The following is a 15,222-nucleotide window of genomic DNA, read 5'->3' on the forward strand; positions in this document are numbered from 1 at the left end:
GACAAACAATCGTGAGGAGAATGTGAACATTCCCTTAAAGTGCTAGTAAACTTGATTGTCCAGGTTAGTTTGCTTTTCAGGTTGGGAAACTTTTCTTTCTTTTGAGGAAATCAAACATGAACCCCAGTGAAATGTAAATTGGAGGGTGTGTGTGTGGGTGTGTGTCTGGTTGTTTCTCATGAAAAAATAGTGTACAAAATGAACTTTTTTTTAGGACTGTGGATTGTTGAAAATCTGTTTAATGAGGTTAAGACTGCACAGGCAGCTGTTAGATGAGATATAATTTTAGGAGGGGACCCTCAAACTCCCCCGGTGACTAATATTGTATAATCAAAGTAGTGAATAGTGAGTAATGGATTGCAGTTGCTGTGGGCATTTTTGTAATATTACCAGTATTCTTTTTTATTTTGTAGGATAGGATACTTGTATTATTTCTGTTTGATATGTAGGTTTTTCTAATAGACTTCTGCAAAGTGTCACTTATTTTTCATTTGAATTCCATGTGGGTCCATTCAATCTTTTTAAAAAATGGAATTACATTTCAATATTTTTTTTTTTTTTTTTTTTTTTTTTTTTGAGACGGAGTCTTGCTCTGTCACCAGGCGGGAGTGCAGTGGCGTGATCTTGGCTCACTGCAACCTCCGGCTCCCAGGTTCAAGAGATTCTCCTGCCTCAGCCTCCCGAGTAGCTGAGACTCTTATTTTTAAAATTACAGAAGTAAATTGATGCTCATAAGTTAATACAGTGTATATATAATAAGTGACAACCCCTTTACATCCACTTCTAGCTCACATTCCTCCCCAGAGGAATCTAGGGAGCACAGCTACTGTTATACCCTTGACTGAAGGGTAACACTGTTAACACCACTGTATGATCTTCTAGATCTTTTTCTGTGCATTTGCAAATATGTCCTTTTCAGCCTTGAAAACGGAATCGTCTTGAATGATCATCTGCTTTGCCATTTTGCCTCTAGTATGGGCTCTGTTATTACCTACAGGACAGGGACATGACTTGGAGCCTGTCAGAAAGCTTAACATCTGATATAGACCATAGGTCATACTCATCTTTTCACTAGTGAGGGGCCAATTGTTATGGAGGCATTTGCAGAGTTTGAAGGGAGGTCATACTGATGTGAGTTTTATCTGGTATAGATTTAATTCACTGTAAACTTCGAGCGGCCGAGGTGGGAGAATGGCTTGAGCCCAGGAGTTCAGGACCAGCCTGGGCAACATAGTGAGACCTCTTTGCTACAAAATTTTTTTAAAAAAAATTAGCCAGATGGGGTGGTGCGCACCACAGTTCCAGCTAATTGGGAGGCTGAGGTGGAAGGATCACTTGAATCTAGGAGTTCAGCCTTGGTAACAGAGTCACACCCTGTTTTAAACAAAACAAACCCAAAAAGTGCTTGGATTCTATGAATTTTATAGGACTCTATTTAGAGTCCAAGTTTTAGGATTTTCTTTGGCTTTTGACTTGATCGATAGTGTATGGGTTAAACTTTGATTTTTTTTCCTTCTGTACTTGCTTGTAGACTCCTATGAAAGCCTGGTAGATTACACCAGCCTCTTGAGCTCCTCTGAAGTGAACCTAAGCAGACTGTCCTTAGCTAAGGGACACTGATACTGACTTGGATAAAATTTAGCTTTTGAAGGGAAAAGGAGAGAAGAGGCTCTTTGGTCTGGCTTTTGCTTAACTGACAACAAACAACTAATATGCACTACCCTCTCCTCCATCCATCCCTCTGGTTCTCTAATAGTTCCAGAGGGATTGTTTTAAACCAGGTTACAAAGAATTACCAAACTTTAATTCTTTTTAGCTGATAGAGTTTGCAAAAAGTTCAGAGTATTAATCAAGACTATTTACTATGGGAGATACCTAGAAAGATGCAGTACAATTGACCCTACCTTCAGTGGTTTTGAAATCTAGTATGGTTAAAACAGCATAGACATTATTATTATTATTATTATTTGAGACAGAGTCTCGCTCTGTCACCTGGGCTGAAGTGCAGTGGCGTGATCTCAGCTCACTGCAACCTCTGCCTCCTTGGTTCAAGTGATTCTCCTGCCTCAGCCTCCCAAGAGTAGCTGGGATTACAGGTATCTGCCACCACACCCGGCTAATTTTTGTATTTTTAGTAGGCACGGTGTTTCTCCATGTTGGCCGGGCTGGTCTCGAACTGCTTACCTCAGGTGATCTGCCCACTTCAGCCTCCCAAAGTGCTGGGATTACAGGCATGAGCCACCGTGCCCAACTGAAAAGCATAGACATTATAACACAGGGTAGAAAATGACAGATTTTATAAGAAAATTACATACAACATTTGTAAGGATGAGCCTATTTCTGGCTGTTTTTTTTTTTTTTGGTTGGGGGAGAGACATGGGGTTTTGAGGGAGAATACGTATCTCAACCTTTTAATTAGTTAAGAAAGGAAACTTAGCTCAGATCTTAGCTCTTGATAATGTAAGGAGTTGTTATGTTCTTTTAGCAGGCATCTGTGAGACTGATAGCTATTTCGGTAGTTTTTTTTAAGCTTTCCCGCTGGAAAGAACCATTTGATGTTTTATTTGATAATTATAATATAGCCTCTTTAATCATTTCAGGATTGCTAGAAAAATTAGGAAATTAAATCCTATCAGTTAACTGTTGTCTACCATCAAATATGTCAGCCAGTGTTTATATTAAAAGAAAATTGTTTCCTCTTATCTCAATCTTGAAACATATATTTTATGTCACCTCTTCCCCACATTTTTACTTCTAGTGCTGTGTCAAATAAAGCATTTATTTACTGTGACTATTTTAATAAAACAACATTGTGGGGGAAAAGTCAAAGTTCCGCATTGTAGCTAAACCTTTTGATGTTTATCTGTTTCCTTATAGATTTTACAGATGCATAAAGTAAAACATTTTTTAAGTTCCTTGTAGGCATTACACCAATGGCTGTTGCATTTTCTCCTTTTCTGAATCAAAAATTCTAGATGGAGTTGTATGAATTATTTATAGAACACTCAAGTGTCAGAGCAATATAATTGTTACTAATTGACTGTAATTACATAATGGCATTTATATTTACAGGTTGCTTTACAACCATTTGTTAAAAGCCCTCTTAGGTGTAACTTCTGTGAAACAGGTAGATAAAGAGATTCTTGTTTTTTTCCATTTTTTTGATTATGCAAATATTAAATTATTTAAACTTATTCTTACAGCCTCAACTCTGAGTTATTACTTTAGTTCGATATTTCACAGAGATGTAATTCTGTTAATTTTAAGTCTTAGAAGTCTACAGAAATCACTTGTGAAAAATAAAATTTTATGGATTACTTTGTCTTTTAAAGTATGCTGTTTCGGATATAATTTGCTTTTCATTTTTCAGAAATATTTTCATTTTTTACATTAATAATGACGAATATTAAGTTTCTTTTTCAAAGAGGTCACATTCAGGTACTTAACATTTTTAATTCTCATCCCAAATAGTGGAAAATTGAATGTGAGGGGTATCTGGCTGTGACATGTTACCCCATTGATCCCCAGGGTTGATTCAGCTCATCTGGCTGGCTCGGCAGGTGTCCCCTTCCTCCCTCACTGCTCCATGTGCGTCCCTCCCGAAGCTGAAGCTGCATGCTCGGTCAAAGAGGACGACCATCCCAAATAGAGGAGGACTGGTCTTGGGTCAAGGGTATACGAGTAGCTGCGCTCCCCTGCTAGAACTTTCGAGGAAGCTCTCAAGGTCCAAATAGTGGAAAATGAAAGTACAGGTTGATTCATGTTGGGAGGTTTTGGTATTTAAAAAAAAAACTAAAAAGCACACATGGGGGATATACCAATAAAGGTTAGACCATATGCCTAGCTAAGAACTTATCATTTGTATTAAAACATGGTTTAATGTAAAGAGTTGCCTTTCTCCCTCCCCCCCCTCCCCTCCCCTCCCCTCCCCTCCTCTCTTACCCCCAATTAAAAAATAGCACATCCCTAATGTAGAAAACTTGGGAAACACTAAGAAAGCATAGATTACATTTTAGGCCGGGCACAGTGGCTCACACCTGTAATCCCAGCACTTTGGGAGGCCGAGGTGGGTGGATCACTTGAGGTCAGGAGTTTGAGACCAGCCTGGCCAACATGGTGAAACCCTGTCTCTACTAAAAATACAAAAATTAGCCGGGCATGGTGGCGGGTGCCTGTAATCCCAGCTACTTGGGAGGCTAAGGCAGGAGAATCGCTTGAACCCAGGAGGCAGAGGTTGCAGTGAGCAGAGATCATGCCATTGCACTCCAGCCTGTGTGACAGATCAAGACTCAGTCTCAAAAAAAAAAAAAAAAATTAAAACAGTATCGTTGGAGATCATACCACCAAGAGTGTTGTTGTTAATCTTCTTGATTATCTATCTGCTTCCTGCATTTTGTTGTATTTGTGTACGTATACTTATGTATACGTAAGTATATATGTATACATACACGTATATGTATACTTATGTTATGGGCTCATAATGTAGTCCACTGTAGTGCAAGCTGTTCAGTTAACAGTGAATCATCAACATATTTTCATGTCAGTATTTTTCTGCTATGTGATTATTTTTAGTAGGTATGTAACATTCTCATCCCTGTGTAATAATTTACTTATCAATCTTCTGTTGGACATTGAAGTTGTTTTCAATTTTTAGAATATTAATACGGTCACTTCCCTATATCATGCATTTTGATACTGGCCTACCTACTATCAGTGATTTTTTCTATTTTTGTTTCTCTGAAAATATCTCAATTTCACCTTTTTTTTTTTTTTCTTTTTTTTTTGAGACAAGGTCTCACTCTGGCACCCAAGCTGGAGTGTAGTGGTATGAACATGGCTCACTGTAGCCTCCACCTTTTGGGCTCAGGCAATCCTTCACCTCAGCCTCCTCAGTAGCTGGAACCACAAGCATATGCCACCATGCCCAGCTAATTTTTAAATTTTTTGTACAGGCGGGGTCTTGTCTTGTTGCCCTGGCTGTTCTTGATCTCCTGGGCTTAAGAGATCCCCCCATCTTGGCCTCCCAAAGTGCTGGGTATAGGTGTGAGCCACCATGCACGGCAGTTTCACCTTTTTTGAAGTGGTTTTTGTTTTTTTGTTGTTGTTGTTGTTGTTGTTTTTTGAGACATGTTTTTGTTGTTGTTCTGTTGCCCAGGCTGGAGTGCAGTGGCGTGATCTGAGCTCACTGCAGCTTCTGCCTCCTGGGTTCAAATGATTCTCATGCCACAGCCTCCTGAGTAGCTGGTATGACAGGCATGTGCTACCATACCCAGCTAAATTTTTTGTATTTTTAGTAGAGAGAGGATTTTGCCATGTTGGCCACATGGGTCTCCAAACTCATGGCCTCAAGTGATCTGCCCACCTTGGCCTCCCAAAGTGCTAGGATTACAGGCATGAGCCACTGTGGCTGGCCTGAAGTGTGTTTTCACTGGCTATAAAGTTCTAAGTTGGTAGTTACTTTCTTTCAACACATTAAGAATGTTTGGTCGCTTTCTGTCTTCCTTTCTGTTTGTTGAAGTCAGCTACCATTCTTATTGAAGGCAATGTATTAACTATATTCTTGCTGAGGATAATGTGTCTTTTATTTTTCTTTGGCTACTTTTAAGACTCTGTGTTACTTTTAAAGCACTTTGACTATGATGTGTTCAGATGTGGTTTTCTTTGTTGCTTTATGTTTATAAAGTTTTTTGAATCTAGCTGGATGCCTTTTAGTTTTGGAAGGTTCTGTTATCACCTTTTCATATATTCTGCCCCTTTTTTCTTTTTGGATCCTAATTACACATATATTAAACTTAATTACCATGTTCCACATGTTGAAAAAATTTTTTTTCTGTGTTTGGATATTTTCTATTGACCTGCCTTCCAGTATGCCAAAACTATCTTCTCTTTTTGTCAAAACTAATCTTTTATGTTCTTAATTTTACATTGTGGTTTTGAGTTCTAGAGTATTCCTTTGATCTTGTTTTATAGACTTGTAATCAACTCCAGTTCTCTTGAACATACTAATTATAGTTATTTAAATGCTTGTCTTTTCCAATATCAGCTTCATCTATTGGTCTGTTTATCTTGTTTGTTTTTCTGTTGGTTATTGGTCATATGGTTGTACTGTTCTGTCTCTTCACATGCCTGGTAAGTTTTCCAGGGAACTTACCCATTTCATTTAACTTGTTGCATTTATTGGCAAAAAGTTGCTTATAATACTCTATTATTGTTCTTTTAATATCTGTAGAAAGTGTAATGAGTCTAATATCTGTATAACCTGTAGAGATTTAGTATCATTCCCAATACTAGTAATTTGTCTCTGCTCCCCTTTTCCCTGATTAGTCTGGCTAGAAGTTTATTGATTTTATTGAGGTTCTTGAAAAGTTAACTTTCAGTTTAATTGACTGCCTATGGTTTTCTTATTTCTGCCCTGGTCTTTATTTCCTTTCCTCAGCTTACTTTTGGGTTTAATTTGTTTTCTTTTTCTGGTTTCTTAAGATAGAAGCTGAGGTCATTGATTTGTGACCTTTTTTCTTTTCTAATGTAAGCATGCTATAAACTTCCCTTTAATTGTTTATAATTTATTTGTTTGTTTTTTGAGACAAGGTCTCACTACTGCTCAGGCAGTACAGTGGCATGATCATGGCCTATTGCAGCCTTGACCTCTCAGCCTCCTGAGTAGCTGGGACTGCAGGCATGTGCCACCATGCCTAGCTAATTTTTTATTTTTATTTTTATTTTTTTGAGACTGGGTCTCACTCCGTTGCCTAGGCTTTAGTGCAGTGGCCCAATCATGGCTCACCACAGCGTCGATGTCTCGGGCTCAAGAGATCCTCCCACCACAGTCTATTAAGTGCTGGGACTACAGGCATGTGCCACCATGCCTGGCTAATTTTTGTATTTTTTTGTAGAGATAGGGTTTCACCATGTTGCCCAGGCTGGTCTTCAACTCTTGAGCTCAGGCAATCCACTTGCCTCAGCCTCCCAAAGTGCTAGGATTACAGGTATAAGCCACCACACCTGCCCAGAGTTTATTAAAATTTTTTCTGAAGACAAGGATGTCACTGTGTTGCCCATGTTGGTCTTGAACTCCTGATTTCAAGCAATCCTCTTTCCTTGGCCTCCTGGAGTGCTGGGATACAGATGTGAGCCACCACTCCTGGCCATTTCCAGTTTTTGATATATTATGTTTCCATTTTCATTCCATTCAGAGTACTTTATAATTTCTTTCCTGATGTCTTATTAGGTCTATAGTTTATTTATAAGTGTGTTATATAGTTTTCAAATATTCGAGGATTTTCCAGAGATCATTGTTATTTTTAATTCCATTGTAATGAGAGAATTTTAAATTTATTTGGATTTATTTTATGGCCTAGAATATATTCTATCATGGTAAGTGTTCTTCATGTGCAGTTGAAAAGAATGTGCGTTTTGTTGTTAGTTGGAGTGTTTTAGAAATGTCAGTTAGGTCAGGTCTGTTGATTGTTTTGTTTATGTCTCATAATTTTTTATTGACTGCCAGGCATTGTGTAGTAAAAAAATTAAGTAAGCATTACCAGGTAATGGTACATTTTGCCAGACTGGGAGAGGGGTGGGGGAAGTGGAAGTTCATTTTCTATGCAGATAGGCTAGGGAGCTGTATTATCTGTTTGCATTACTATAAAAGAGTACCTGAAACTGGGTAATTTATAAAGAAAAGAAGCTTAATTGGCTTACGGTTCTCCAAAGTGTATAGGAAGCATGGTGCTGGCATCTGCTTATAGTGAGGCTTAGTAAGTTTCTAGTCATGGCTGAAAGTGAAGGGAGAGCAGGTGCATCACATGGCAAGAGTGGGAGCAAGAGAGCAAGGTGGGGCAGGTCCCAGACTTTTCAACAACCAGATCTTGTGTGAACTCACTTACTACTGAGGAGATGGTACTAAACCATTCATGAGGGATCTGCCCCCATGATCCAGTTGCCTCCTACTGGGCCCAACTTCCAACATTGGGAATTACATTTACATTTCATCATGAGATTTGGAGGGGACAAACATCCAACCCATATCAGGAGCCCATCATCTTAAATTATGTGGAGGCTGGGTTGCTATTTTAATAGTTTGCTATCCTTATTTTTCCTTGTTTTTTCAGATGTTGTCTTCTAAGGCTTTCATTTCAAAGCCTGTTGGTCTTGTCCCTTTAGCAATGCCAAAGGTAGGAAATTTCACTTTCCTTTCAAAGTTTTTTAGTTAACTTTGTAGCCTTTTACCCTGCACGTTTTAAAATTCAGCAAATATGCTGAGGGGAGATACCACCTTTGAGCTTGAGGTCCTTGCGTGAAACTTTTTAGGAGAATTAGTCTCCTAGTTTTGTTATTCCAGCCCTGTGTGAACACCAAAAGCTGTCCTGGCTTCTGTGTTCCTCAGCAACAATATTTTACACAGGTCAGGCCTCAATTTTCAGCCTCTAGCCCAAGCAATAATTAGGAAATACTCCCAGGGAAAAGACAGATGCTGGTCATCTAAATACCTTTAAAATATTCTCCCCATCTCTGAGGTGGAGGTTGCAGTGAGCCAAGATTGCTCCACTGCACTCCAGCCTGGGTGACAGAGCAAGACTCCATCTCAAAAAAAAAAAAAGATTCTCCTGTCACTGGAATTTTAGACCTTCTTCTTTCCCATGCTTCCACAGCTCACTACCTTTAAAAATATGATTTTTATAATTTATTTGGCTTTTTAAGTTGTTCTTAGCAAGAGTATTGGCCTGCTTCAAACTAGTTCATTTTACCTAAGTGCAGACAATTTCCTATTATTATTATTGACATTTATTTTTGCAGAGATAGGATCTGACTTTGTTGCCCAGGCTGGTCTTGAACTCCTGGGCTCAAGTGATCCTCCTGCTTTGACCTTCCAAAGTATTAGGATTACAGGCATGAGCCACTTTAGCTGGCCCCTGTTATTTTTTAAAGGTATGCAGAATACTCAATATTTATGAGCTGTTTTATGTAGTGTTCTTTAGGTATTTTGTTGTTGGGTTTCAGTTTTTTATGTATATTTTTTAAAAATTTTTATTGGGATATAATGTATATATGTTAAAATCTGCCCAATTTAAGTATGCAGATTGAGTTTTGACAAACCTAAACGTTCTTGTAATCACCACGGTCAAGAAGCAAAAAAAATTTTTTTTTATACTGATACGAGGTCTTGCTGTATTGACCAGGTTGGAGTGTAGTGGCAATATAGTGAGGCCTTTGGCTCTCCAAAAAAATAGAAAAAAATTAGCCAGACGTGGTGGCATGTGCTTGTAATCCCAGCTACTCAGGAGGCTGAGATGGGAGGATTGCTTGAGCCCAGGAGGTTGAGGTTGCACTGAGCCATTGACTGTGCTGCTGGACTCCAGCTTGGATGACAGAGCAAGACTGTCTCAAAAAAAAAAAAAAAAAAAAAAGTCACTTTATGCAGAAAAGGCTGCTGAGATTTTGTTTAGGGTTGTATTTACTCTATAGATTAATTTAAAGAAAATTGATAGCAACATTGAGTCCTTTGATCCTTGAACACAATATACCTCTCCATTCATTTAGGCATTTCATTTTTCTCAGTAGTGCTTTAAAGTCTTTTAGTATACCTTTAATGGTGGTCTTCATCTTGTTCATTCAGCAAGTATTTATTGAGCATTCTGCTGTTTGCCAGCTACTATCCTATCTGCTGGGGAACAAAGCCCTGCCTTCAGGGAGCTTATGTTCTTACTGAGGAAACCAGATGAGAAACTAGTGAGTTAAATATATGCTAGATGGATATTTGTATTGTAGAGAAAACCAAATCAAGGTGTAGGAGATTAGAGTCTATTAGCATGTGAGGATAGAATGGATATCTTAGTTTTGGCTGCTATAACAAAAATACCCAGGAGTATTAGATTCTGCAGTACAACAGCACATAGACTGTGTGCTGTTGAATTTGGTTTGCTAGTATTTTTTTTAAGAGTAAGAAAATCAGTATTCATTAGATTTATTGCTGTAGCTTTCCTTTTTTGTGATATCTTTGTCTGGTTTTGATATCAGGGTAATGCTGGCCTTTTAGAATGGGTTTGGAAATGTTCTCTCACATTTAGTTCTTTGGAAGAATTTGAGGAGGATTGGCTTGGTGATAGTTGAGAGTAGAATAAGCACTCGTTTCAAGTTTGGTATTGTTCCACTGATGCTCCACTTGACTCACTGCATATTACAACTGTAATTATTAATTACTTCAGTGCTGTTAATCATAGGGTAGTACAAGCTAGATTAAATGGCAAACAAATGTACAAAACATTTTATTACTATTGGGTTCTGTATACATTAATGTTTTAAGATACAGGCAAAAAGGAAAACATCGAGAGTTTACTGAAAAGCAAAAGTTTTGTAGTGTGTCTTGAATTTAGTAAACAAGTATCCACTCTCCTGCATCTTTTTTTTTACTTTTTTTTTTTTTTTTTTTTTTTTTTTTTTTATTTTTTTTTATTTTTATTTTTTTTTTAAATTTATGAAGTATTTATTGATGATTTTTGGGTGTTTCTCGGAGAGGGGGATATGGGAGGGTCATAGGATAATAGTGGAGAGAAGGTCAGGAGATAAACACATGAACAAAGGTCTCTGGTTTTCCTAGGCAGAGGACCCTGCGGCCTTCTGCAGTGTTTGTGCCCCTGGGTACTGGAGATTAGGGAGTGGTGATGACTCTTAAAGAGCATGCTGCCTTCAAGCATCTGTTTAACAAAGTACATCTTGCACCGCCCTTAATCCATTTAACCCTGAGTTGACACAGCATATGTTTCAGAGAGCAGGGGGCTGGGGGAAAGGCCATAGATCAACAGCATCCCAAGGCAGAGGAATTTCTCCTAGTCAGAACAAAATGGAATCTCCTATGCCTACCCCTTTCTACACAGACACAGCAACAATCTGATCTCTCCTTCCTTTCCCCACACTTCCCCCCCCCCTTCCTTTCAACAAAACCGCCATCGTCCTCATGGCCGGCTCCCGATGGTCGCTGTCTCTTCGGAGCTGTTGGGTACACCTCCCAGACAGGGCGGCCGGGCAGAGGCGCTCCTCGCTTCCCAGACGGGGCCGCCCGGGCAGAGGCGCTCCTCGCTTCCCAGACCGGGCCGCCCGGGCAGAGGCGCTCCTCACTTCCTCCCAGACCGGGTGGCAGCCGGGCAGAGGCGCTCCTCACCTCCCAGATGGGGCGGCCGGGCAGAGGCGCTCCTCACTTCCCAGAGGGGGCGGCCGGGCAGAGGCGCTCCTCACTTCCCAGACGGGGCGGCCGGGCAGAGGCGCTCCTCACTTCCCAGACTGGGCGGCCGGGCAGAGGCGCTCCTCACTTCCCAGACTGGGCGGCCGGGCAGAGGCGCTCCTCACCTCCTAGACGGGGTGGCCAGGCAGAGGCGCTCCTCACTTCCCAGACGGTGTGGCGGCTGGGCAGAGGCGCTCCTCCCTTCCCAGATGGGGCAGCCAGGCAGAGGCGCTCCTCACTTCCTCCCAGACGGGGTGGCGGCCAGGCAGAGGCGCTCCTCACTTCCCAGAGGGGGCGGCCGGGCAGAGGTGCTCCTCACTTCCTCCCAGACGGGGTGGTGGCTGGGCAGAGGCACTCCTCACCTCCCAGACGGGGCGGCCGGGCAGAGGTGCTCCTCATCTCCCAGACGGGGCGGCCGGGCAGAGGTGCTCCTCACTTCCCCCCAGACGGGGTGACGGCCGGGCAGAGGCACTCCTCACCTCCCAGACGGGGCGGCCAGACAGAGGCGCTCCTCACTTCCCATACGGGGTGGCAGCCGGGCAGAGGCGCTCCTCACTTCCCAGATGGGGCAGCTGGGCAGAGGTGCTCCTCACTTCCTCCCAGACGGGGTGGCGGCCAGGCAGAGGCGCTCCTCACTTCCCAGACTGGGCGGCCGGGCAGAGGCGCTCCTCACCTCCTAGACGGGGTGGCCAGGCAGAGGCGCTCCTCACTTCCCAGACGGTGTGGCGGCTGGGCAGAGGCGCTCCTCCCTTCCCAGATGGGGCAGCCAGGCAGAGGCGCTCCTCACTTCCCCCCAGACGGGGTGGCGGCCAGGCAGAGGCGCTCCTCACTTCCCAGAGGGGGCGGCCGGGCAGAGGTGCTCCTCACTTCCTCCCAGACGGGGTGGCGGCTGGGCAGAGGCACTCCTCACCTCCCAGACGGGGCGGCCGGGCAGAGGTGCTCCTCATCTCCCAGACGGGGCGGCCGGGCAGAGGTGCTCCTCACTTCCCCCCAGACGGGGTGACGGCCGGGCAGAGGCACTCCTCACCTCCCAGACGGGGCGGCCGGACAGAGGCGCTCCTCACTTCCCATACGGGGTGGCAGCCGGGCAGAGGCGCTTCTCACTTCCCAGATGGGGCAGCTGGGCAGAGGCGCTCCTCACTTCCTCCCAGATGGGGTGGCGGCCGGGCAGAGGCGCTCCTCACTTCCCAGAGGGGGCGGCCGGGCAGAGGTGCTCCTCACTTCCTCCCAGACGGGGTGGCGGCCGGGCAGAGGCGCTCCTCACCTCCCAGACGGGGTGGCCGGGCAGAGGCGCTCCTCCCTTCCCAGACGGAGTGGCCAGGCAGAGGCGCTCCTCACCTCCCAGAGTGGGCGGCCAGGCAGAGGCGCTCCTCACTTCCCAGAGTGGGCGGCCGGGCAGAGGCGCTCCTCACTTCCCATAGGGGGTGGCAGCCAGGCAGAGGCGCTCCTCACTTCCCAGATGTGGCAGCTGGGCAGAGGTGCTCCTCACTTCCTCCCAGACGGGGTGGCGGTCAGGCAGAGGCGCTCCTCACCTCCCAGACGGGGCGGCCGGGCAGAGGCGCTCCTCACCTCCCAGACGGGGCGGCTGGGCAGAGGCGCTCCTCACCTCCCATATGGGGTGGCAGCCGGGCAGAGGTGCTCCTCACTTCCCAGACAGGGTGGCGGCCAGGCAGAGGCGCTCCTCACCTCCCAGATGGGGCAACCGGGCAGAGGCGCTCCTCACTTCCTCCCAGACGGGGTGGCGGCCAGGCAGAGGCGCTCCTCACCTCCCAGACGGGGCGGCCGGGCAGAGGTGCTCCTCATCTCCCAGACGGGGCAGCCGGGCAGAGGTGCTCCTCACTTCCTCCCAGACGGGGTGGCGGCCGGGCAGAGGCACTCCTCACCTCCCAGACGGGGCGGCCGGGCAGAGGCGCTCCTCACTTCCTCCCAGACGGGGTGGCGGCCGGGCAGAGGCGCTCCTCACCTCCCAGAAGGGGTGGCCAGGCCGAGGCGCTCCTCACCTCCCAGACGGGGCGGCCGGGCAGAGGCGCTCCTCACTTCCTCCCAGACGGGGTGTTGGCCGGGCAGAGGCGCTCCTCACCTCCCAGAAGGGGTGGCCAGGCAGAGGCGCTCCTCACCTCCCAGACGGGGCGGCCGGGCAGAGGTGCTCCTCATCTCCCAGACGGGGCAGCCGGGCAGAGGCGCTCCTCCCTTCCTCCCAGATGGGGTGGCACTCTCCTGCATCTTAAACAAGCACTTTGTTTTTGTTTAATTTTTTTGAGATGGAGTCTCACTCTGTTGCCCAGGATGGAGTGTAGTGGCGCAATCTTGGATTACTGCCTCTGCCTCCCAGGTTCAAGCTATTCTCCTGCCTCAGCCTCCTGAGTAGCTGGGATTACAGGCGTGTGCCACCACGCCTGGCTAATTTTTGTGTTATTCGTAGAGACGGGGTTTCACCATGTTGGCCAAGCTGGTCTCAAACTCCTGACCTCAGGTGATCCACCTGCCTTGGCCTCCCAAAGTGCTGGGATTACAGGCATGAGCCACCGTGCCTGGCCTTAAGCACTTTTTCACAGATTTATGAACAATCACAAAAATCTTCAGTCAGTGAAATGATTTAAATTACTTTCTAGGCAGAAAAATATTCTAATATGTATCTAAAATACTTAATTAAAAAGTGTTGAAAAAATATTCGGAGATCAAAACTTTTAGGTCATCATAAAATAAATTAGTAACATCATATTTTGGCTTCATTCTTTAGCATGTGGATATTCAGTTTTCCCAACACTGTGTGTTGTAGAGACTGTTTTTTTCTCCATTAGGTAGTCTTGGCACCCTTGTCACAAGTCATTTGGTGGTAAGTGCAAGGGTTTATTTCTGTTCTGTTCCATTGGTCTGTAGCTCTGTATTTATGTCAGTACCACACTGTCTTGATTACTGTTGCTTTGTAGTATGTTTTGAAGTAAGAAAGTACGAGGCCTCCAAATTTTTGGTGGTTTTTCAAGACTGGTTTGGCTACTTGGGGGTCCCTTGAGATTCTGTATGAATTTTAGGATGGTTTTGTTTCTATTTCTGCAAAAATAATGTCATTGAGAATTTGACAGGGATTACATTGAATCTGTAGATTGCTTCAGGTAGTATGGACATTTTAACAGTATTAACTCTTTCAGTTTAAAAACACAGAATGTTTTTCCATTTATTTGTATTCTCTTTGATTTCTTTTAGCAATGTTTTGTAGTTTTCAGAGTACAAGTCTTTTATCTCCTTGGTTAAGTTTATTCCTAGTATTTTTATCCACTCTACCCCCCCGTCCCGGCCCCTTTTCTTTTTTTAAAGAGATAGGGTCTCTGTCACCTAGGCTGGAGTGCAGTGGCACAATCATGGCTCACTGTGACCTTGAACTCCTGGGCTCAAATGATCCTCCTGCCTCAGCCTCCCAAGAAGCTGGGACTAAAAGTATATGCTTCCACACTCGGCTAATTTTTTGGTATTTTTATAGAGAGATAAGGTCTCAAATTCCTGGCTTCAAGCAGTCCTCCCACCTTGGCCTCCCAAAGTGCTAGGATTACAGGTTTGAGCCACCATGGTTTGCCTTTCCTCTTTTGATACTATAGTAAATTGGGATTTTTTTTTTTTAATTTTCCTTTCCAATTGGTCATTTTTGGTGTATAGAAACGCAACTGATTTTTGTGTATTGATTTCGGATCCTGAAACTTTGCTGAAATCATGTATTAGTACTAACAGTTTTTTTGTGGATTCTTCTTTAGGGCTTTCTGCATATAAATCATGTCATCTGTATACAGAGATAATTTCCTTTCTTATTTGAGTGCCTTCTATTTATTCTTCTTGCCTAATTGCTCTATCTAGGACTTCTGGTACTGTGTTGAATAGAAGTGATAAGAGTGGGCATCCTTGACTTGCTCCTAATCCTAGAAGTAGTGTTCAGTCTTTTACCATTGAATAGGATGTTAGCTGTGGGATATTCATATATGGTGTTTATTATGTTGAGATAGTTTCCTTCTATTCTT

General features: G+C 44.0%; 1 protein-coding gene across 10 annotated transcripts in view; it reads left to right on the forward strand.

The window, feature by feature from the left end:
• The window catches only part of CLOCK (clock circadian regulator), a 121,955-nt gene that overhangs the window by 3,143 nt on the left and 103,590 nt on the right, over positions 1-15,222 (forward strand). Inside the window, exon 2 of one of the 10 annotated variants that reach the window (XM_063664549.1) lies at positions 8,109-8,171. The exons of the other annotated variants lie outside the window; for them this stretch is intronic. The gene's annotated coding sequence lies outside the window, so the exon portion shown is untranslated. The remainder of the gene's footprint in view (positions 1-8,108; positions 8,172-15,222) is intronic. 10 annotated transcript variants of the gene reach the window in all.

The sequence above is a fragment of the Pongo pygmaeus genome, chromosome 3, assembly GCF_028885625.2.
Source record: "Pongo pygmaeus isolate AG05252 chromosome 3, NHGRI_mPonPyg2-v2.0_pri, whole genome shotgun sequence".
NCBI classification, from domain to species: Eukaryota; Metazoa; Chordata; class Mammalia; order Primates; family Hominidae; genus Pongo; species Pongo pygmaeus.